Below are 25,598 nucleotides of genomic sequence, written 5' to 3' on the forward strand. Positions count from 1 at the left end.
TTCTAGGTAGGAATTTACCTGACAGTTTCAATGAAGCCAAATTCATCACCTTCAGCATGTTAGTGTTCTGCAGTGTTTGGCTGTGCTTTATTCCAACCTATCTAAGCACAAGGGGAAAATACGTGCTGGCCGTGGAGATCTTTTCCATGATCTCCTCCAGTGCTGGATTATTGGTGTGCATCTTTTTGCCCAAGTGCTTTATCATTGTGATGAGACCTGAACTGAACATTAAACATCAGCTTATGAAAAGAAAGTTTTAATAAATCTGTTTCACTGATATTCTTGATATGTACGTGTTGAAGAAGTTGGACATTTAACCCAAAAAGCAATGTGCAAATAGATTGGTATTCCATGTTGACTGTCCCCTGAGATTTGGATATCTCAGAACAAATTATATAAATAAACCAACAATAGCAGTACTTTATTTATTAACATGTATCATTGTATAGTAGGGCTAATGATTGCAAATATTCTGACATCTCTTTACAGAACAATGAGAATTGTTCCTCCTTATTTGATTTGGTTATAATTTTATTATGAATAACAGTCTAATACTAAATATATAGATTTCATGTGAATTTTTAAATTGTCTTTATTGGTCATCTTAACTTAAATGGAGGATAGAATGTGTAAAAAGAAGTTGAGATTAAATACAAATGAGTCTTTGGTTAAACAGGGAGGTTCTATGAATTGTGTCTGAAGTAAGCAAACCTTACGGATCCTCTGGTACACACCATATTTATTATTTATTTATTTATTTTATTTATTATTTGGATTTATATATCGCCCCTCTCCTGAAGGATTTGGGGCGGTGTACAGGGCAATTAAAACACTATATACAACACATAATATACAAAAATTAAAATAAATTAAACCAAGTAGCCCTAAACAATAAAACACGTTCTAAAATTTAAAATTTAAAATTTAAAATCTAAAACCCCAGTCCCTCAGTCCAGGCCGGCAAGTTCAAATAACCAAGTCTTCAGGTCGCGGCGAAAAGAGCAAAGGTTGGGAGCCATCCGGAGCTCCACAGGGAGCTGATTCCAGAGGGCAGGCGCGCCCACAGAGAATGCTCTCCCCCTGGGGGCCTCCAGTTGACATTTCCTGACCGACGGCACCCTGAGGAGGCCCTCTCTGTTGGAGCGCACAGGATGATGGGAAGTTAATGCCGGCAAAAGGTACTCCTGTAAATAATCCAGGCCCATGCCATTTAGGGCTTCATAGGTCATCACCAGCAACTTGAATCTCACCCGGAAGACAACTGGAAGCCAATGCAGCTCGTGGAACAGAAGTGTTACATGGGAGAATCGGGAGACCCCCATCACAACTCACGCGGCCGCATTCTGCACCAGCTGGAGCCTCTGAGTGGTATTCAAGGGCAGCCCCATGTAGAGAACATTGCAGTAGTCGAGAGGTCACGAGCGCATGAGTGACTGTGCGTAGGGCATCTCGGTCCAAATAGGGCTGCAACTGGTGCACCAGGCAAACCTGGGCAAAAGCCCCCCTGGTCACAGCTCCTATATGATCTTCTAAACTGAGCTGTGAGTCAAGGAGGACACCCAAGTTGCGAGCCCTATCTACAGGGGGTAACAACTCACCCCCTATAGATAAAGATGGAATAGAGTGGACAACCTGAGATGCCGGTATGCACAGCCACTCGGTCTTGTCGGGATTTAGACGAAGCCTGTTTCTCCCCATCCAGACCCTCACCGCCTCCAGGCAACGGGACATCACAGTGAGGGCATCACCGGGTTGATCTGGGGTGGAAATAAAAAGCTGGGTATCATCAGTGTACTGATGATACCTCACCCCAAAACCACAAATGATCTCACCCAGCGGCTTCATATAGATGTTGAACAGAAGGGGCGAGAGGACCGACCCCTGAGGAACTCCACAAATGAGAGGCCTCGAGGCCGACCTCTGGCCCCCTGCCAACACTGACTGCAAACGACCCAGGAGGTAGGAGGAGAACCACTGTAAAACAGTGCCACCCACTCCCAATCCCCTGAGGCGCTGCAGTAGGATACCATGGTCGATGGTATCAAAAGCCGCTGAGAGGTCTAATAGGACTAGGACAGAGGAGCAACCCCTGTCCTGAGCCCGCCAGAGATAATTCACCAGTGCAACCAATGCCATTTCCATGCTGTACCCGGGCCTAAAGCCCAATTGGTAGGGGTCCAGATAATCCGCTTCCTCCAGGAACAGAGGAAGCTGATGTGCCACCACGCTCTCAACAACCTTCGCCAGAAAGCGAAGGTTGGAGATGGGACAATAGTTGTTCAAAATGGCCGGGTCCAGGGCAGGCCTCTTGAGGAGGGGCCTCACCACCGCCTCCTTCAAGGCGGAAGGGAAGGTACCCTCTCTCAAATAAGCAGTTATTACCTCTCTCAAAGAAGCAGTCATTACTGCCTGGAGCCAGCCTCATGTCCCCTCCCGAGCTGCATAAACCAGCCAGGAGGGGCACAGGTCCAATAAACACGTGGTGGAACTAAGCCTCCCCATGATCCTGTCCACTTCTTCTGCAGTCACAGGATCAAATTCTTCCCAAGTATGTAGTGGTATTCAATGAAAAGTGGGGTAAATTCAAAAGCTCTTCCAGTTGGCCATATGTCTTCTCCTTTGTAGCAAAGGCAGTTAAAATCTCTGGGGGGAAAACAAGAACAACACAATTCTGGCAAATCTAAATAAATACCACCAGAAGTACCATACATGCTAGTATCCTATTTACACAATGGTCTTTTTCTATGAGATTGAGTAATCTCTGTATTGAGTGTGTTCGCTGTATAAAAGAGCATGATCCATGATCATAGTTCTGGAGTACAGAGAGTGTTGCATCAGTTGACTGAAAGGCACAACATGATTCTAAATACCAGGTTATGAAATCATGCTGGTTTCTACGGTTACCTACTGGCTCACATTTGCAGAGGCTTTGGAACATCTCTTTTTTGTGGCTGTAGTAGAAGAGTTAAAGTGTAGTGTTGTATAGAAATGAGATTTAAATATACAGAGATTGTAGTATTTGCCACTAAACTGTACTGCTTTGACAAGAATTCCTTTTATAAGTTTGCTGCTAGGAAAGACTGTGATGCATCTTTTCTAGGGACACAGAGGCATTGGGTATGTCGAGTCTAATTAAAAGAAGGACTAGGGGAGATATGATAGCCGTCTTCCAATGTTTGAGGATCTCCCACAAAGATGAGGGGGTCAAACCAAAAGGCAAGAAACAATGGATGGAAACTTAGAAAGGAGAGAAGTAATGGTGAACAAAGGATAACTTACCTAATGGTGAGAAGAATCACCCAGTAGAATATATTGCTTTCTGAAATTGTGGGTGCTCTATCACTAAAGGCTTTCAGAAACAGACTGGACAATCATTTATCTGAGATGGTACAGGGTCTCTAGAAAATGTTAGGGATTGGACTGGAAGATCTTCAAGGTCCTTTCCAACTCCGTTATTCTATGTTCTATGAGTTCAGATTTCCAAATCCCTGTAATGAAACTGAAACTTTGAGTGTGCAGTTGAGTCCTGTGTAACTTCTGCAAACTGAAGAGGATTCTATTGGTAAGTTACAGAATAAGAAATATGTCCAAATATTAATTTGTAATTCCAAGGTGGAATTCACTATTTCATTGCTTAGAAACTATGCAAGATCTAGTTAATTTGAATTTAATAGAGCACGCTTTTCTTGCCATATGTCCATCTAGTCACATTAGGAGGGCATGAAAGAGGGATAATCAGGGATTTTAGTCAGCAAAATCATTCGGGAGTAAAAAGAAAATAGAAAAGCAAAATTACAAGGAATGTTTCTATAGCAACACCAACTTTCAGAAAACAGCAGAAAGAAAAAAAAAGTAGGTGGGGCAGGGGTGATCTTTGAGCGAAGAGGATCCTCCCACAGTGCTGAAAATAATTCTGATTGGTAGGTTACAGTTTTGCTTTTAACCAAGACTTTTACTAAATGTCTATTTTAAAAAAAAGTCATAAATGACCTACTGAATGATTGGCATGACTTATGATTATAATTCTGATTTGAATTAAAGTTACACTGTATGTTAAGGGCTTCCTTTAAGTAGAATGTTATATGAAGACATTACGACATAGGTCATATGTTTGATTAGTGGAGAATAGAATAGAATAGAATCAACAGTAGCTATAATCAATCCCTATATTTACATCTCTATTTTGGTTTATACATCCCAAGATTTTACTTTTGTCTTGTGGCTGATTCCTTTTTGCCTCAGGAGGCTTTCAGATGGTTTTAAGTTGTTTACATAGGTGACAGTGTCACTATCATACTGAAATTAGCTTGTTTGTCTCTTCCAAATCCTATGGGTCCCTTTGGAAAAAGGAGGAACTGACCCTGAAGGATGTTATTTGTTGTTCCCGTGATATTCCTTCCCATAGATGGAAGTGTGAATGATTTGTGTGTTGATATGATAGTATGTTACACTCTCTATTTTTCTTTGAAAAAAATCTCAAGAATACAGGGCAAACTGATCTACTTCAAAGATCTTGTTGGAGACAGAGGCATTTGCCCACAAAAAGAAGACACTCATGGTACATCTTAGTATTCATTGAGTTACTGTTAATAGTAATGCCTCAAGTGGTGTGCAAGGATACGAGCCTTCAGTGTGGCTTTCGTGAGCCTGTTCCTATTCACCACACATATCACCAGCATGGAGATGTTAACATTGCTGGCATTATTTCTGTGTTTTTTACATTTTCTAAACCCATTGATTTCAGTCAAAATCCTTCTCAGGGATTGCATGATGGACTAATGTAAGTACAACATCATTTCATTGTCAGATTCTGGACATTGCTGTTAAATGACATGAGGCTTTAAGTGTTTTTCTTTAATGACAAAAGATTTGCAAAGAAGTATCTTAAGCAGGATGCTAGATTTATTTTATGTGAAAATATATTCTGCTTCATTTTCCATGTAAAGTTGAAAAAGGGCTAAATCTCCATTTATATATAAAAAATCCCATCTAAATATATATAAATATAGAGTGATGTATGTCTTCATTTATGAAGATAGCAATAGCACTTAAACTCATACACTCCTCTATAGTGTTTTACTGCACTCTCTGAGCAGTTTATAACATCAGCATATTTCTAAAAAAATTAGGTCCACATTTTATTGAAATAGGAAAGAGGGAAGGATGAGTCAAACTTGATCTGGTCAGGATAAAATTCCTGGCAGTTGGCAGAATTAGTTTACAAAACTGCCTTTCAACCTCTACTGTATGCCACCATGGTTCAGAAGAAGCTAACACTAAGAATTTTGGGGGGTGGGGTGGGGGCATATATTTCCCATGATAACTTTTCTCAATTGATATTTCTGGTACAATACATAAATTTAGCATTTTCATGATTATAGTATTTTGCTTTGCATCTTTGATGATCTTTGATGAATAATAAAAATACTGTACTGAAACGCATTCCACAAAACATGTTGTAATGAAAAAATTGAAATGCTGTAATAAGAAACAAACGACTCTTAATGCATTTTAATTGTGATGTTTTTGGTTTTACAGAGTACTTTTTCAGAATTACCAGCATATCCTGGCCTTAGTGTTTGCTGTACAACAAATTAATGAAAACTCCCAGCTTCTACCCAATGTAACACTGGGCTTTCAGATTTTTAACAGCCATTTTAGTCCAGGCTGGACTTACTTTGCCTCACTGTTGTTGCCTTTCACTCAAGGGAAATTCATGCCTAACTACAAGTGTGGGACCCCAAGAACTTTGGCTGCAGTCATTGGGACACCTGACATTGCTCTTCACATGGCAACTATATTGTCCATCTACAAAGTTCCTCAGGTATGATGTAAGGAAGATATACATTATCATTCTGCCATATCTCCCCAGACACCTGTATATAGTTCTCTGTAAAAAGAGGAGAACTTTCAGATTCCTAGTTATTATTTTCTGCTTGGTAGGATCACCATAGCAGCATCAATAACTGTAACTCTGAACAGACATTGGGGATATTTGGCCTAGCAAATTGTTCTCCGATTCTAGAAAGTGAACTAAGGTTCTTATCTGAAATATTCACAATGAGATTACTTCCAGGGAAAGACATTTAGTGATACCTTAAAAGCGACATCCTGATTGATATTTCAAAATAAAAATGACTAGTATTTCATTATGTAAACTCAACGGTAGTCAAAGACTCAAATGAAATATTACGTTTTCTGAGGCTCACATAGAATCTAGGAATTGCATATGTTTATCTTTCAATAGTTGACCTATGGCTCAGCTCAAGTCATGGATGGAAAGACTCAATCAATTTTCTTGCAACAAATGTTTCCAGATGAATCCCACCAATGGAACGGCCTTCTGCAGTTATTGCTATATTTTAGATGGATCTGGATTGGAATTCTTGTAGTAAAGGATGAAAAAGGAGAGAAATTTATCGAGAAGATGCGCCCAATATTTTCTGAGCATGGCATCTGCATTGAATTCATAGCAGAGTTTCCAAAGGTATCTTTTTACAGCGATTTTACTAATGCCATGGATGAAGGATTACATATATACCATGTTCTCATGAACAGCACAGCTAATGTGATCATCTTATATGGTGAAAGTCAGTCCTTATCAGTCCTGAGAAGTTTCCTCCAGTTTTCAGAAGTGGAGGATCTACCAAGGAAGGAAAAGATTTGGCTTATTACTGCTCAGACAGATTATATTTCAAGTTCCTTTCAAAAATCTTGGGATATCCATTTCCTACATGGTGCTTTATCCTTTGCAGTTCACTCAAAGAACTTACAACACTTCCAGGAATTTCTTCAGAACTTAAGTCCAAACAACAACCCTCAAGATCATTTTTGGAAAGATTTTTGGGAACAGGCATTTGATTGTTTCTTTGCAAACTCAAAAATGGAGAAGTCTGAGAAGAAATGTAGTGGAACGGAGGGGCTTGAGAGCCTTCCCATATCTGTGTTTGAAACACGAATGAGTGGTCAGAGTTACAATATTTACAATGCAGTCCATGTTGTGGCAGATGCTTTGCAATCTCTGTATTTATCCAAATCCAGGGAAAAAGCGATAGTGAAAAATGGAAGGAAACACTTTCACAATCAAATATGGTGGGAGGTAAGTCTGTAATTAGTGTAGTGTAGAAACCAAAATATCTGTAGTTGCAACATCTGTTGGCAAACTCTAGCAAATATTCTCTGGGAATATTGATATTGCCTAAAAGCTGTACAGTTCAGTTGAAAATGTAACTGAAATCTTTTATGGGGAAAAATAACAATAAACATATAGAATAATTTTGTTGCATAAGTGTGCAAAGTTTCTTCTAAGTAGGGATATGGCTGTATTCAGAATTAACAAATCACATTCAAACTGATGGAAACTAGTAGTCAGAATTTATTTATTTATTTATTTATTTATTTATTTATTTATTTATTTATTTATTTATTTATTTATTTATTTATTTATTTATTTATTTATTTATTTATTTATTTATTTATTTATTTGGATTTATATACCGCCCCTCTCCGAAGGGACTCGGGGAGGTGTACAGGGCAATTAAAACACTATAAATAACACATAATGTACAAAAGTTAAAATAGAATTAAATCAAATAGCCCTAAACAATAAACACATTCTAAAATTTAAAATTTTTAAAATTTAAAAACCTAAAATCCCAATCCTTCAGTCCAGGCCAGCAAGTTCAAATAGCCAAGTCTTCAGGTTGCTGTGAAACGAGCGAAGGTCGGGAGCCATCCGGAGCTCACCCGGAAGGTGATTCCAGAGGGCAGGCGCGCCCCCAGAGAATGCTCTCCCCCTGGGGGCTGCCAGTCGACATTCCCTGACTGACGGCACCCTGAGGAGGCCCTCTCTGTGGGAGCGCACAGGACGATGGGAAGTTAACGCCGGCAAAAGGTGCTCCCGTAAATAACCCGGACCCATACAGTACACACCTGCATCAATTTAAATGTCTCTAATCCAGCTTGTATAAAGTAGAGCTGGTCTAGTAGGATTTTTGATATTTACTCAGTTGCCTCTTACAGCAAAAGCCATGATCTACAAAGAGCAGAGAAAATATCAAGGGCTCTCACTGTAGGAATCTACCAGGCAGAAGAAGTGTACAAAATAATTTCTGAGGTATTGGATATATTATAGAACACAGTGAAGATAGTCATCAACAAGTGGAGATAAGATGGCACAACATTGACATTACCAACAATTAAATGTCCCTCCAAAATTAAAGATAAAAGGAAAACTGGTCCAAGAGCTGCCAAGAGCCTACAACAACATTATAGGAGCTACATGAATTTCTGAGAAGAAAAAACTTACAAGCCTGGCTACATTTTGCAAAAAAACATGTGTTAGGTCTGACAAAAGCATGTGGGACAATGTATTATGGTCTGATAATTCCAACGTGGAAATTTTGGCCATCAAATTAAAAGCAGAATTTGAAACACAAGCAGAAAAATAACACTGTGCATCACCAAAGGCACAGCAAAGTCGTAGCGAAACGTGGTGGGAGCACTATGCTTTAGGAATGCTTGTCTTCAGCAGGAACTTTCAATTCAAGTGATATTTTTGAATGATTGTTATGTTAGTTTTTTGGTATTGGCTCACAACTAAAAAATGTTTTATATATTCTTCATGTAAAGAGGCATCCATATATATGTTTTGAACAAATGAATTATTTTTGCCTCCCTCTCTTCTCTCTTTGTCTCTCTCTCCGTGTTGATGTATTTCAGGTTCATTCCTTTCTCAAAAGTGTCAGATTCAATAACAGTGTTGGTGAAAAGATCTCCTTTGATAAAAACGGAGAATTCATTGGTGGATATGATATTATCAACTGGATCACATTCCCAAACCAGTCTTTTATAAGGGTCAAAGTAGGAATGGTAGATCCCACAGTTCCAGCAGACAAGTTCTTCAATATTTCTGTAGATTCCATCACATGGCCAGTCAGCTTTAATCAGGTTAGCTGTTTGAATCTACATTGGTCTGTCTTCATTTATATACTATAAAAATATTATTATCAATCAAAGTCTCAGAGCATCATATCTGAATAAAGTTTGTACTAAGTAGAAATGTACTGGAGAAAGAAAACATTATCTGAAAGAATGTTTACTTTTCTGATAGTTGGTAAACCTATGGACAAAGGTTTTCATGGTTTAGAAATAAACAATAAAATCCAGTGTACTTCATTTCATCCGTCTGTTGACTTCAAATTCAGAATCTGAGAAAACCATCTTTAACTAATACAGAAATTGTGTTTGAAAAATTGGAATGATAGTTATGAAAGGCCACAGATTCTAATAAAGAGAAATATTTAATGAATTATTATTTCAGACCCATTCCATTTCAAAATGGTGTCATCACATAAGTTCTGTTTGCCAGTCTATTTTTTTCTGTTGATTCTATATTACGAGTATCTCTCCAAGGACTTCCTTTGTTCTCTGTATCTTAAAATACATAATGAGAACAATAACAACAACAACAACAACAACAACAACAACAACAACAACAACAACAACAATAATAATAATAATAATAATAATAATAATAATAATAATAATAATAATAATAATAATAATAATAATAATAATAATAATAAAAAGTTGGAAGGGACCTTGGAGGTCATTTAGTCCAACCCCCTTATCATGTAGGAAACCCTATACCATTTTAGACAAATGGCTGTCCAATCTCTTCTTAAAAACTTCAAGTGATGTAGCATTCACAACTTCTGGAAGCAGACTGTCCCACTGATTAATTGTTCTAACTATCACAAAATTTCTCCTTAGTTCTAATAATAATAATAAGTTAGAAGGGACCTTGGAGGTCATCTAGTCCAACCCCTGCTCAGCCAGGAAACCCTATACCATTTCAGACAAGTGGCTGGCCAGTGTCTTCTTAAAAACTTCCAGTGTTGGAGCATTCACCACCTCTGGAGGCAGGTTGTTCCACTGGTTAATTGTTCTAACTGTTACGAAATTTCTCCTTAGTTTTAGGTTGCTTCTCTCTTTGATTAGTTTCCATCTGGTGCTTCTTGTCCCACGTTCAGGTCCTTTGGAGAATAGCTTGACTCCCTCTTCTTTGTGTCAACCCCCGAGATATTGGAACATTGCTATCATGTCACCCCTACTCCTCTTCATTGAGCTAGACATACCCAATTCCAGCAGCCGTTCCTCATGTGTTTCAGCCTCCAGTCCCCTAATCATTTTTGTTGCTCTTTTCTGTACTATTTCTAGAGTCTCAATATATTTTTTTACATTGTGGGGACCAAAACTGGATGTAGTATTCCAAGTGGCCTTTCCAAGCCATTGTAAAGTGGTATTAACTATGTGATCTTGATGATATCCCTCTGATAAGGCAGCGTAGCACTGTGTTATTGTTGTTTTTTGTCAACTGCAGTACATTGATGGCTCATGTTTAAGTGATCTTCCACTAGGACTCCTAGATCCCTCTCATAGTTACTACTATTGAGCAAGGAGCCACCTATATTGTACCTGTGCTTTTGTTTTTTCTTGCCTAAATGTAAAACCTTCCTTTTTCATCATTGACTTTCATTTTGTTAGTTAGCCCACAATGTTCAAGTCTATCAAGATCCTTCTGTATCTTAAGCCAGTCTTCTTCTCATCTATCCCGTCATCCAATTCATTGATGAAGATGTTGAAGAGCTCTATGCCCAGAACAAAGCCCTTGGCTGTTCCATTGAGGATGCCGATTACGGCTGGTCAGCCAGCTATGAATCCATCTGGTGGTGATGCTGTCTAACCCTAACTTCTTCATTCATTGATAGGCACTGCCTCTGTCTTTGTGTAACGATCCTTGTGAGACAGGATACAGCAAGGCCAAGAAAGAAGGGAAGTCATTTTGCTGCTATGATTGCCATCTGTGTCCAGAGGGGAAAATTTCAAAGGAGACGGGTAGGACATTTCCAAATATAATGTGACTAAGCCCCATAATACCCAAGGTATATGAGCATATAACACTGTCTATAATCAACTATAACTATTCCACTGTGTTCTTTTTCAGACAAGGATGATTGTTCTCCATGTCCCAAAGATCAATATCCCAATTCTGAGAAAAATATGTGCATTCCAAAGAGGATCACCTTTTTGTCCTATGCAGAACCCTTGGGGATCAGTCTGACTGCTCTTTCTCTTTGCTTTGCTTTAATGACAATTTTGGTAATAAAAATTTTCATGAAACATAAAGACACTCCTATCGTCAAAGCCAATAACAGGAATCTCACTTACACTCTCTTAGTTTCCCTCCTCCTCTCCTTCCTTTGTGTCTTTCTATTTATTGGGAGACCTGAAAAGATTGTGTGTCTGCTTCGACAATCAGCTTTTGGCCTCATCTTTTCTGTGGCAGTTTCTTCTGTATTGGCCAAAACCTTTGTTGTGGTTCTAGCATTCAATGCCACCAAACCTGGTTCCAAATTAAGGAAATGGGTGGGGGGAAGAATGGTCAGTTTTATTCTTCTATCCTGCGTCCTTGTTCAAATTTGTTTTTGTGCTGCATGGCTGATGACCTCTCCACCATTCCCAGATACTGATATGCAGTCAATGTCTGAAGAGGTCATCGTGGAGTGCAAAGAGGAATCGGTTATGTTCTATTGTGTTTTGGGTTTTATGGGTTTTCTTGGTCTGGTTAGCTTCTCTGCTGCTTTTCTAGGTAGGAATTTACCTGACAGTTTCAATGAAGCCAAATTCATCACCTTCAGCATGTTGGTTTTCTGCAGTGTTTGGCTGTGCTTTATTCCAACCTATCTAAGCACAAGGGGAAAATATGTGCTGGCCGTGGAGATCTTCTCCATGATCTCCTCCAGTGCTGGATTATTGGTGTGCATCTTTTTCCCCAAGTGCTTTATCATTGTGATGAGACCTGAACTGAACATTAAACATCAGCTTATGAAAAGAAAGTTTTAAGAAATCTGTTTGTTTCACTGATATTCTCGATATCTACATGTTGAAGAAGTTGGACATTTAACCTAAAAAGCAATGTGCAAATAGATTGGTATTCCATGTTGACTGTCCCCTGAGATTTGAATATCTCAGAACAAATTATATAAATAAACCAACAATAGCAGTACTTTATTTATTGACATATATCAGTGTATAGTAGGGCTAAAAATATAAAAAATATATAAATATAATAAATAATAAATAATGATTGCAAAAATTCTGACTTCTTTTTACAGAACAATGAGAATTGTTCCTCCTTATTTGATTTGGTTATAATTTTGTTATGAATAACAGTCTAATAGTAAATATATAGATTTCATGAGGATTATTAAATTATCTTTATTGGTCATCTTAACTTAAATGGAGGATAGAATGTTTAAAAAGAAGTTGAGATTAAATAGAAATGAGCCTTTGGTTAAACAGGGAGGTCCTATGAATTGTCGCTGAACTAATGTAGGGAAAAGAATTCAGACCCGGGTCAATAGAGATGCTCTGAACCAGCCAGGCAGGCTCGTCTCTCCAAAAGAAAAGAAGTTGAGATTCAATACAAATGAGCCTTTGGTTAAACAGGGAGGTCCTATGAATTGTCTCTGAAGTAATCAGAACTTACGGATCCTCTGGTACACACCACATGTAGTGGTAATCAAAGAAAAGTGGAGTAAATTCAAAAGCTCTTCCGGTTGGCCATATGTCTTCTCCTTTGTAGCAAAGGCAATTAAAATCTCTGGGGGGAAAACAACAACAACAACATAATTCTGGCAAATCCAAATAAATACCACCAGAAGTACCATACATGCTAGTATCCTATTTACACAATGGTCTTTTTCTATGAGATTGAGTGATCACTGTATCGAGTGTGTTCGCTGTATAAAAGAGCATGATCCATGATCATAGTTCTGGAGTACAGAGCGTGTTGCATCAGTTGACTGAAAGGCACATCATGATTCTAAATACCAGGTTATGAAATCATGCTGGTTTCTATGGTTGCCATGGCTCACATTTGCAGAGTCTTTGGAACATCTCTTTTTTGTGGCTGTAGTAGAAGAGGTAAAGTGTAGTGTTGTATAGAAAATATTCAGTGTTTCACTGATAGAAATGAAATTTAAATAGACAGAGATTGTAGTATTTGCCACTAAACTGTATTGCTTTGACAAGAATTCCTTTTATAAGTTTGCTGCTAGGAAAGACTGTGATGAGTCTTTTCTAGGGGCACAGAGGCATTGGGTATGTCTAGTCTAATTAAAAGAAGGACTAGCAGAGATATGATAGCAGTGTTCCAATATTTGAGGATCTCCTACAAAGATGAGGGGATCAAACCAAAAGGCAAAACAAGAAACAATGGATGGAAACTTAGAAAGGAGAGAAGTAACCACGAACTAAGGAAAAATTACCTAATGGTGAGAACAATCAACCAGTGGAATATATTGCCTTCAGAAATTGTGGGTGCTCTATCACTAAAGGCTTTCCAAAAGAGACTGGACAATCATTTATCTGAGATAGTATAAGGTCTCCTGCAAAGGTTAGGAATTGGACTGGAAGATCTTCAAGGTTCTTTCCAACTCCGTTATTCTATATTCCATGAGTTCAGGGTTCCACAGCTCTCTAATGAATGTGAAACTTTGAGTGTGCAGTTGAGTCCAGTATAGCTTCTACAAAGTGAAGAGGATTTTATTGGTTAGTTAGAGAATGAGAAATATGTCCAATTATTAATTGGTAGTTCCAAAGTAGAATTAGAATTCATGTTCACTATTTCTTTGTTTAGAAACTATGCAAGATTTAGTTAATTTAAGTTTAATTGAGCTCACTTTTCTTGTCATGTGTCCATCTAGTCATATTAGGAGGGCCTGAAAGAGGGATAATCCGGGATTCTAGTCAGCAAAATCATTTAAGAGTAAAAAGAATACAGAAAATCAGAAATACAAATAATGTTAATACAGGAACACCAACTTCCAGAAAAGAGCAGAAAGGAAAAAAAAAGTAGGTGGGGCAGGGGTGATCTTTGAGCAAAGTGTATCCTTCCACAGTGCTGAAAGAAAATCCTGATTGGTAGGTTACAGTTTTGCTTTTAACCAAGACCTTCCCTAAATGTCTACTTTTTTTACAAAAAAGGACATAAATGACCTACTGGATGATTGGCATGAATAATTTAATTTAATTTAATTTAATAATATTTCTATACCGCCCTTCTCCCTGAGGACTCAGGGCGGTTCACAGGGCAAAAGTAGAATACAAAATACAAACATTAAAAAGAGATTAAATAATTGCCCAAGTTTAAAACAATTACTATTCAATTATAAAATCCCAAAGATAAAATTAAGAATACAAAAAATAAAAAACCCCACCAATCCCCATCAGGCTAGGCCGGCTTGTACAAACAAAAACGTCTTGAGATCGCGACGAAAGGAGCGAAGATCGGGCGCCATCCGGAGCTCTACCGGTAACTGATTCCACAGCTCCGGAGCGCCCACAGAGAAGGATCTCCCCCTGGGGGCCACCAATCGACATTCTCTGATCGGTGGCACCCTGAGGAGGCCCTCTCTGTGGGAACGCACAGGGCGCAAGGAGCTTGATGCCGGCAGCAGATGTTCCCTGAGGTACTCCGGCCCCATGCCATGGAGAGCTTTGAACACCATTACTAGTACCTTGAATCTCACCCGGAAGGCAACTGGCAACCAATGCAGCTCACGGAGCAAAGGTGTAACGTGGGAGTATCGGGAGACTCCCAACACAACTCTCGCGGCTGCATTCTGTACCAGTTGGAGCTTCCGGGTGGTCCTCAAGGGCAGCCCCATGTAGAGAGCGTTGCAGTAGTCCAGACGAGAGGCCACGAGCGCATGAGTGACCGTGCATAAATCATCCCGGCTTAGATAGGGCCGCAACTGGCGCACCAGGCGAACCTGGGCAAAAGCCCCCCTAGTCACAGCTCCTATATGGTCTTCCAAGGTGAGCCGTGAATCTAGGAGGACTCCCAAGTTGCGAGCCCTGTCTATGGGGGGTAATAGTTCACTCCCCATAGCAAGAGGTGGAATGTCCGAATAAACCCGGGATGAAGGTATGCAAAGCCACTCAGTCTTGTCGGGGTTGAGTTGAAGTCTGTTCCTCCCCATCCAGACCCGAACCGCCTCCAGGCAACGGGACATCACGTTGAGGGCATCACTGGGGTGGTTTGGGGTCGAAAGGAAAAGTTGGGTATCATCAGCATACTGATGATACCCAACTCCAAAAACACGAATGATCTCACCCAGCGGTTTCATGTAGATGTTGAACAGGAGAGGCGAGAGGACCGACCCCTGAGGAACTCCACAAACGAGAGACCTCGCGGTCGACCTCTGCCCTCCTGCCAACACCGACTGCGAACGTCCCTGGAGATAGAAGGAGAACCACTGTAAGACCGTGCCTCCCACTCCCAATCCCCTGAGACGCCGCAGCAAGATACCATGGTCGATGGTATCGAAAGCCGCTGAGAGGTCTAATAGGACCAGAACAGAGGAATGCCCCCTGTCCCGAGCCCTCCAGAGATCATTCACCAGCGCGACCAATGCCGTCTCCGTGCTGTGCCCGGGCCTGAAACCCGATTGGTACGGGTCTAGATAATCCGCTTCATCCAGGACCAGAGGGAGCTGATGTGCCACCACACTCTCAACAACCTTCGCAAGAAAGCGAAGGTTGGAGACAGGACGGAAGTTATTCAATACAGCTGGGTCCAAGGCAGGCTTCTTGATTAGGGGCCTCACCACCGCCTCTTTCAAGATGGCGGGGAAGCTACCCTCGTTCAAAGAAGCCGATATAACTGCCTGGAACCAGCTGCGTGTCCTCTCCCGGGCTGCATAAACCAGCCAGGAAGGGCACGGGTCCAATAAACATGTGGTGGTGCTCAGCCTCCCCATGATCCTGTCCACTTCCTCTGGAGTCACAGAATCAAACTCATCCCAGGTGGTATCGACAAGACTGCCCGTGTCCTGATCGCCAGACTCTGCCCAGTCAGAGTCCAGACCGGTCTGAATCCGAGCGATTTTGTCCGACAGATGCTGGTTAAACTCCTCGGCACGACCCTGCAAGGGATCCTCCCTCACCTCCTGATTTAGGAGGGAGCGAGTCACCCTAAACAGGGCGGCCGGGCGATTATCTGCGGACGCGATAAGGGTGGCGAAGTGGTTAGACCTCGCCTCCCTTATCGCAGCGAGATAAGACCTAATGTGGGCTCTTAGTCGCAATCGGTCGGATTCGGATCGGCTGGATCTCCAACCGCTCTCTAGGCCCCGTCTCCGACGCTTCATCTCCCGGAGCTCCGCAGAGAACCATGGAGCTCGACGGGATCTGCACCGGGTCAGGGGCCGCAGGGGTACAACTCGGTCAAGAGCCTCAGTGGCCGTCCTTTCCCAGTCTTCCACTAAGGCATCTGCCGAGCTGTGAGCAAGGGAGGCAGGTGGGGACCCCTGAGTTGAATTAAAGTTATACTGTATGTTAAGGACTCCCTTTAAGTAGAATGTTATATGAAGACATTACGACATAGGTCATATGCTTGATTAGTGGAGAATGGATACACTGTATTCCAAATTCTAAGTGAGTTACACAAAATGTATTCTGACTTCTATATTATTCAATTTTTAAATTAACAATATGGTTTGAGTCTATACCAATGCTGATTTTTTTCCTGTGCTCTGTGGCTATTAAACCCATTCCCAAGCAGCTATATAATGTGGTTGTCTTTTTCCAATACAGTTTTCATGAATTAGCATCATACAACATAATATGTCAATCTGAAACAGTCTTAATTCAACCACATCACAACCAAGAAATGCAATAAACCTATTTCTGGAAGAATGCATAAATCTTACTGGAATAAATGGAATAGAGAGTGGGGAATAGTTTAGTGTACTGGAGGAATGGAATGGAATGGAATGGAATGGAATGGAATGGAATGGAATGGAATGGAATAGAGTAGAATAGAATAGAATAGAATAGAATAGAATAGAATAGAATAGAATAGAATAGAATAGAATAGAATAGAATAGAATAGAATAGAATAGAATAGAATAGAATAGAATAGAATAGAATAGAATAGAATAGAATAGAATAGAATAGAATAGATCAACAGTAGCTATAACCAATGCCTATACCTATGCCTATATTGACATCTCTATTTTGGTTTATAGATCCTAAGATTTTATTTTTGTCTTGTGGCTCATTCCTTTTTACCTCAGGAGGCTTTCATATGGTTTTAAGTTGTTTACATAGGTGACATTGTCACTATCATAGTGAAATTAGCTTGTTTGTCTCTTCCAAATCCTACGGGTCTCTTAGGAAAAAGGAGGAACTGATCCTAAAGGATGTTATTTGTTGTTCCCATGATATTCCTTCCCATGGATGGAAAACCCAATGCTTTGTAAGTTGATCTGATAGTATGTTACACTCTATATTTCTCTTTGAAAAACATCTCAAGAATACAGGGCAAACTGATCTACTTCAAAGATCTTGTTGCAAACAGAGGCATTCGCCCACAAAAAGAAGACACTCATGGTAGATGTTAGTATTCACTGAGTTACTGTTAATAGTAATGCCTCAAGTGGTGTGCAAGGATCCTAGCCTTCAGTGTGGCTTTCATGAGCCTGTTCCTATTCACCACACATATCACCAGCATGGAGATGTTAACATTGCTGGCATTATTTCTGTGTTTTTTACATTTTCTAAACCCATTGATTTCAGTCAAAATCCTTCTCAGGGATTGCATGATGGACTAATGTAAGTACAACATCATTTTATTGTCAGATTCTGGACATTGCTGTTAAATGACATGAGGCTTCAAGTGTTTTTCTTTAATGACAAATGATTTGGAAAGAAGCATCTTAAACAGGATGCTAGATTTATTTTATGTGAAAATATATTCTGCTTCATTTTCCATGTAAAGTTCAAAAAGGGCCAAATCTCCATTTGTAAAAGAATCCCATAAATATATAAATGAATATAGAGTGATGTATGTCTTCATTTATGAAGACAGCACTAGCACTTAAACTCATACACTCCTCTACGTTGTTTTACTGCACTCTCTGAGCAGTTTATAACATCAGCATATTTCCACCCAAAAAATAGGTCCTCATTTTACGCACCTTGGAAAGATGGAAAGATGAGTCAATCTTCACCTGGTCAGGATAAAATTCCTGGCAGTTGGCAGAATTAGCTTACAAAACTGCATTTCAACCACTATGCAACCATGGTTCAGAAGAAATTACCACTAAGATTTTTGGTGGAGAGTGCAGTGGGGGCATATATTTCCCAGGGTAACTTTTCTCATTTGATATTTCTGGTACATAAATTTAGCAATTTCATCTATATTTAAAAACTGAGGTTGGATATTAGGCCTTTCTCATGTGTTAATGCTTCCAATTTCAAGCCAGTATTTGATTTGTATTAAAAATAAACTCCAGTTCCTGGGAGGGGATATATGCACTATATAGTATTTTGCTTTGCATCTTTGAGGATCTTAGATGAAAAATAAAAATACTGTACTGAAACACATTCCACAAAACATGTTGTACTGAAAAATTTGAAATGCTGTAATAAGAAACAAACGACTCTTAATGCATTTTTAATTCTGATATTTTTTTGGTTTCACAGAGTACTTTTTCAGAATTACCAGCATATCCTGGCCTTAGTGTTTGCTGTACAACAAATTAATGAAAACTCCCAGCTTCTACCCAATGTAACACTGGGCTTTCAGATTTTTAACAGCCATTTTAGTCCAGGCTGGACTTACTTTGCCTCAATGTTGCTGCCTTTCACTCAGGGAAAATTCATCCCTAACTACAAGTGTGGGACTCTAAGAACTTTGGCTGCAGTCATTGGGACACCTGACATTGCTCTTCACATGGCAACTATATTGTTCATCTACAAAGTTCCTCAGGTATGATGTAAGGAAGATATACATTATCATTCTGCCATATCTCCCCAGACACCTGTATATAGTTCTCTGTAAAAAGAGGAGAAATCTCAGATTAGTAGTTATTATTTTCTGCTTTGTAGGATCACCATACCATCATGAATAACTGAATCTCTGAACAGGCAGTAGAGATATTTGACCTAACAAATTGATTGCTAATTCTAGAAACTGAACTGAGGTTCAAATATAAAATATTCATAATAAGATTACCTCCAGGGAAAGATGTTTAGTGATACCTTAATAGTGACATCTTGATTGATATTTCAAAATAAAAATGACTAGTATTTCATTATATAAATTTAATGGTAGTCAAAGACTCAAATGAAAAATTACATTTTCAGAGGCTCACATAGACCCTAGGAATTGCATATGTTTATCTTTCAATAGTTGACCTATGGCTCAGCTCAAGTCATGGATGGAAAGACTCAATCAATTTTCTTGCAACAAATGTTTCCAGATGAATCCCACCAACGAAAAAGCCTTCTGCGGTTATTGCTATATTTTAGATGGATCTGGATTGGAATTCTTGTAGTAAAGGATGAAAAAGGAGAGAAATTTATCGAGAAGATGAGCCCAACATTTTCTGAGCATGGCATATGCATAGAATTCATAGCAGAGTTTCCAAATGTAGCTTTTTACAGTGATTTTACTGATACCATGGATGAAGGATTACGTATATACCATGTTCTCATGAACAGCACAGCTAATGTGATCATCTTATATGGTAACATTTACTCCTTATCAGTTCTGAGAACTTTCCTGCAGTTTTCAGAAGTGGAGGATTTACCGAGGAAGGAAAAGATTTGGCTTATAACTGCTCAGACAGATTATACTTCAGCTACGTTTCAAAAATCTTGGGATATCCATTTCCTACATGGTGCTTTATCTTTTGCAGTTCACTCAAAGGAGGTCCAAGATTTCCAGGAATTTCTTCAGAACTTAAGTCCAAACAACAACCCTCAAGATCATTTTTGGACAGATTTTTGGGAACAGGCATTTGATTGTTTCTTTGCAAACTCAAAAATGGAGAAGTCTGAGAAGAAATGTAGTGGAGCGGAGAGGCTTGATACCCTTCCCATATCTGTGTTTGAAACACTAATGAGCGGTCAGAGTTACAATATTTACAATGCAGTCCATGTTGTGGCACATGCTTTGCAATCTCTGTATTTATCCAAATCCAGGGAAAAAGCAATAGTGAAAAAAGGAAGGAAACAGTTTCACAATCAAATGTGGTGGGAGGTAGGTCTGTAATTAGTGTAGTGTAGAAACGAAAATATCTGTAGTTGCATCATCTGTTGGCAAACTCTTGCAAATATTCTCCAGGAATATTGATATTGCCTAAAAGTTGTACAGTTAACTTGAAAATGTAACTGAAATCCTTTACGGGGAAAAATAACAATTTCTGACAAGTACTAATTATGTACTGTATGAGACAATAATCTCCTATGTTCTTCATATATCTGGACTGTGGGCTAGGGTGGGAAGATGGAAGATTTTTCTTATAAAGAAAAAACATCTAAGCCTAGCTACGTTTTGCAAAAATGTCCATTAGGTCTGACACAACCACATGTGAAACTGTATTATGGTTTGATAAGACCAACGTTGAAATTTTGGCCATCAAATTCCAAACAAAATTTTAAATACAAAAATAACACTGTGCATCACGAAAGACACAGCAAAGCGATAGCGAAAGATGGTGGTGGAAGTATTATACTTTGTGACTGCTTTTCTTGAGCTGGAACTGGGCTTTATGTCAAGGTGGAGGGAGTAATGAACAGTTCCAAATATCAGTCAATTTTGGCACAAAGGTTTCAGGCTTCTGCTAAAATGCTGAAGATGGAGAGGATTTTCACCTTCCAGTATGACAATGACCCAAAATGTACCTCCAAACCAGCAAATGAATCAATTCATCAGAAGAAGAACAAAGAAATGGCCCAGACAGCCCCCAGATTGGAATCTAATTAAAAATCTGTGGGCTGACCTGAAGAAGGCAATGCACAGGAGATGCCCTTACAATATGACAGATTTCGACTGCTTTTGCAAGGAAGACTGGGCATAGATTACGAAGATAAGATATGCCATGCAAAAGACTGAATGCTATCATAAAATCAAAAGGCACTTCAACAAAATATTAGTTTAACAGTGTGCACATTACACAACCATATTTTATACATTTTTATTTTTATTTACACTTCCCCACCTCCCAAAAAAAGTTCTCAGATTCAACTCAAGTGAAAAACAATAAACTAAATTGTATGGTTTATATATTAGATTAAAGGTGAAAAAATTCTGCCATCATTTATCTTGTGTGATATTTTTATATCTTTAGAACCTGGCACTTTAACAGGTCTTTAGAAGTAAGAAATGTAATAAGAAATGTAATAAGGTAGTTTAAGTAGCTTTTGCTACTAAATTGCAAAGTGCAGTTTATTTGCCTTTTTATATTGCAATTTTATGCTAATTTTATTTCAGTCATCTGATATTTTACCTCTACTGCTATTTTTGAATTATTGTTATGTTATTTCTTTGGTAGTGGCTTACAACTAAAAAAATGTTTTATATATTCTTTCGGTAAAGAGGCATCCATATATATATATATAGGGACCACTACGGTGGGAAGGTAACAGCGTTCCGTGCACCTTTGGCGTCTAGTCATGCCGGCCACATGACCACGGAGACGTCCTCGGACAAGCGCTGGCTCTTCGGCTTTGAAACAGAGATGAGCACCGGCCCCTAGAGTTGGAAACGACTAGCACGCATGTGCGGGGGAACATTTACCATATATATATATATATATATATATATATATATATATATATATATATATATATAGTGTGTGTGTGTGTGTGTGTGTGTGTTTTTGTGTGTGTGTGTGTATGTGTATATGTGTATATGTATGTGTGTATATATATATATATATATATATATATATATATATATATATATATATATATATATATATATATATATATATATATATATAGTTTTGACCAAATGAATTATTTTGTCTCCCTCTTTATTCCTCTCTCCATGTTGATGTATTTCAGGTTCATTCCCATCTGAAAAGTGTCAGTTTCAACAACAGTGTTGGTGAAAAGATTTCCTTTGATAAAAATGGAGAATTCATTGGTGGATATGATATTATCAATTGGATCACATTCCCAAACCAGTCTTTTATAAGGGTCAAAGTGGGAATAGTAGATCCCACACCTCCAGCAGACAAGTTCTTCAATATTTCTGTAGATTCCATCACGTGGCCAGTCAGCTTTAATCAGGTTAGCTGTTTGAATCTACATTGGTTTGTCTTCACTTATGTACTATAAAAATTTTATTATCAATCAAAGTCTCAGAGCATCATCTCTGAATAAATGCGGAAATGTACTGGAGAAAGAAAACATTATCTGTAAGAATGTTTACTTTTCTAATAGTTGGAAAACAGCATTGTAGCCTTTATTTTGGGCCCCTGTTAATTATGGACAAAAGTTTTTATGGTTTAGAAATAAACACTAAAATCCAGTGTACTACATTTCATCAGTCTGTTGACTTCAAATTCAGAATCTGAGAAAACTATCTTTAACTAACGAGTACAGAAATTGTCTTTGGAAAATGATGATGATAGTTATGAAGGGCCATAGCTGCTAATAAAGATAAATATTTAATGAATTATTATTTCAGTCCCATTCCATCTCAAAATGGTGTCATCATACAAGTTCTGCTTATCAGTCTACTTTTTTCTGTTGATTCTATATTACGAGTATCTCTCCAAGGACTTCCTTTCTTCTCTGTATCTTAAAATACATAACAACAACAACAGCAGCAGCAGCAACAACAACAACAACAACAACAACAACAACAACAACAACAATAATAATAATAATAATAATAATAATAATAATAATAATAATAATAATAATAATTGGGAGGGATCTTGGAGGTCAACCCCCTTCTCGGGTAGGAAGCACTATACCATTTCAGACAAATGGCTGTCCAGTCTCTTCTTAAAAACTTTGAGTGCTGGAGCATTCACAACTTCTAGAATGCTAACTATCAGGAAATTTCTCCTTACCTGTAGGTTGCTTCTCTCTTTCATTAGTTTCTATCCGGTAATTCTTGCCCCACTTTCAGGTGTTTTGGAGAATAGCTTGACTTCCTCTTCTTTGTGTCAACCCCTGAGGTATTTGAACATCACTATCATGTCACCCCTAGTTCTTCTCTTCATTGAGCTAGACATACCCAATTCCAGCAGCCTTTCCTCATGTGTTTTAGCCTCCAGTCCCCTAATCATTTTTGTTGCTCTTTTCTGTACTATTTCTAGAGTCTCAATATATTTTTTTACATTGTGGTGACCAAAACTGGATGTAGTATTCCAAGTGTCCTTTCCAAGAAATTGTAAAGTGGTATTAGCCATGTGATCTTGATTATATGCCTCTGTTAATGCAGCCTAGTACTGTTTTGGCTTTTTTGTCAACTGCAGTACACTGATGGCTCATGTTTAAGTGATTTTCCACAAGGACTCTGAGATCGCTATCATAGTTACTACTATTGAGCAAATTGTCACCTGTACTGTACCTGTGCTTTTGGTTTTTTTGCCTAAATGTAGAACCTTACTTTTTTCAACATTGACATTCATTTTGTTAGATAGCCCACAATGTTCAAGTCTATCAAGATCCTTCTGTATCTTAAGCCAGTCTTCAGGACAGTTGGCTATCCCTGTCAGCTTGGTGTCATCTGCAAATTTGATGAGTTCCTCATCTATTCCTTCATCCAATTCATTGATGAAGATGCTGAAGAGCTCTATGCCTAGAACAAAGCCTTTGGGCACACCTCCATGCAGATGCTATTCCATTGAGGATGCTCACTATGGCTGGTCAGCCAGCTATGAATCCATCTGCTGGTGATGCTGTCTAACCCTAACTTCTTCATTGATTGATAGGCACTGCCTCTGTCTTTGTGTAACAATCCTTGTGAGACAGGATACAGCAAGGCCAAGAAAGAAGGGAAGTCATTTTGCTGCTATGATTGCCATCTGTGTCCAGAGGGGAAAATTTCACAGGAGAAGGGTAGGACATTTCAAATATAATGGCTAAGCCCCATAATACCCAAGGTATATGAGCATGTAACACTGTCTATAATCAGTTGTAACTATTCCACTGTGTTCTTTTTCAGACAAGGATGATTGTTCTCCATGTCCCGAAGATCAATATCCCAATTCTGAGAAAAAAATGTGCCTTCCAAAGCGGATCACCTTTTTGTCCTATGAAGAACCCTTGGGGATCAGTCTGACTGCTCTTTCTCTTTGCTTTGCTTTAATGACAATTTTGGTAATAAGACTTTTCATGAAACATAAAGACACTCCTATTGTCAAAGCCAACAACAGGAATCTCACTTACACTCTCTTAGTTTCCCTCCTCCTCTCCTTCCTTTGTGTCTTTCTATTTATTGGGAGACCTGAACAGATTGTGTGTGTACTTCGACAAACCACTTTTGGCATCATCTTTTCTCTGGCAGTTTCTTCTGTATTGGCCAAAACCTTTGTTGTGGTTCTAGCATTCATGGCCACTAAACCTGGTTCCAAATTAAGGAAATGGGTGGGGGGAAGAATGGTCAGTTTCATTCTTCTATCCTGCATCCTTGTTCAAATTTGTTTTTGTGCTGCATGGCTGATCACCTCTCCACCATACCCAGATGTTGATATGCAGTCAATGTCTGAAGAAGTTATCGTGGAGTGCAATGAGGAATCGGTTATGTTTTATTGTGTTTTGGGCTTTATGGGTTTTCTTGCTCTGGTTAGCTTCTCTGCTGCTTTTCTAGCGAGGAAGTTGCCTGACAGTTTCAATGAAGCCAAATTCATCACCTTCAGCATGTTGGTTTTCTGCAGTGTTTGGCTGTGCTTTATTCCAACCTATCTAAGCACAAGGGGAAAATATATGCTGGCCGTGGAGATCTTCTCCATGATCTCCTCCAGTGCTGGATTATTGGTGTGCATCTTTTTCCCCAAGTGCTTTATCATTGTGATGAGACCTGAACTGAACAATAAACATCAGCTCATGAAAAGAAAGTTTTAACAAATCTGTTTGTTTCACTGATGTTCTCGATATGTAAATGTCGAAGAACTTGGAGATATAACCAAAACAGCAATGTGCAGATAGATTGGTATTCCATGTTGACTGTCCCCTGAGATTTGGGTATCTCAGAAGAAATTAAATAAATAAACCAACAATAACAAAACTTTATTTGTTGACATATATCAGTATATCGTGGGGGTAAGGATTGTAAGAATTCTTACTTCTCTTTACAGAACAATGGGAATTGTTCCTCCTTATTTGATTTGGTTATAATTTTGTTATGGATAACAGTCTAATACTAAATATATAGATTTCATGTAAATTATTAAAATGTTTTATTGGTCATCTTAACTTACGTGAACAAAATAATGTGTAAAAAGAAGTTGAGATTAAATACAAATGAGTCTTTGGTTAAACAGGGAGGTCCTATGAATAGTCTCTGAAGCTTTGAAAACTTATGGATCATCTGGTATACACCATATGTCGTGGTAATCATTGAAAAGTCGGGTAAATTCAAAAGATATTTCAGTGAGCCATATGTCTTCTCCTTAGTAGCAAAGTCAGTTAAAATCTCTGGGGGAAAAACAAAACAAAGCACAATTCTGGCAAATCCAAATAAATACCACCAGAAGTCCCATAGATTCTAGTATCCC

The sequence above is a fragment of the Vipera berus genome, assembly GCF_964194415.1.
Source record: "Vipera berus genome assembly, chromosome: W".
NCBI classification, from domain to species: Eukaryota; Metazoa; Chordata; class Lepidosauria; order Squamata; family Viperidae; genus Vipera; species Vipera berus.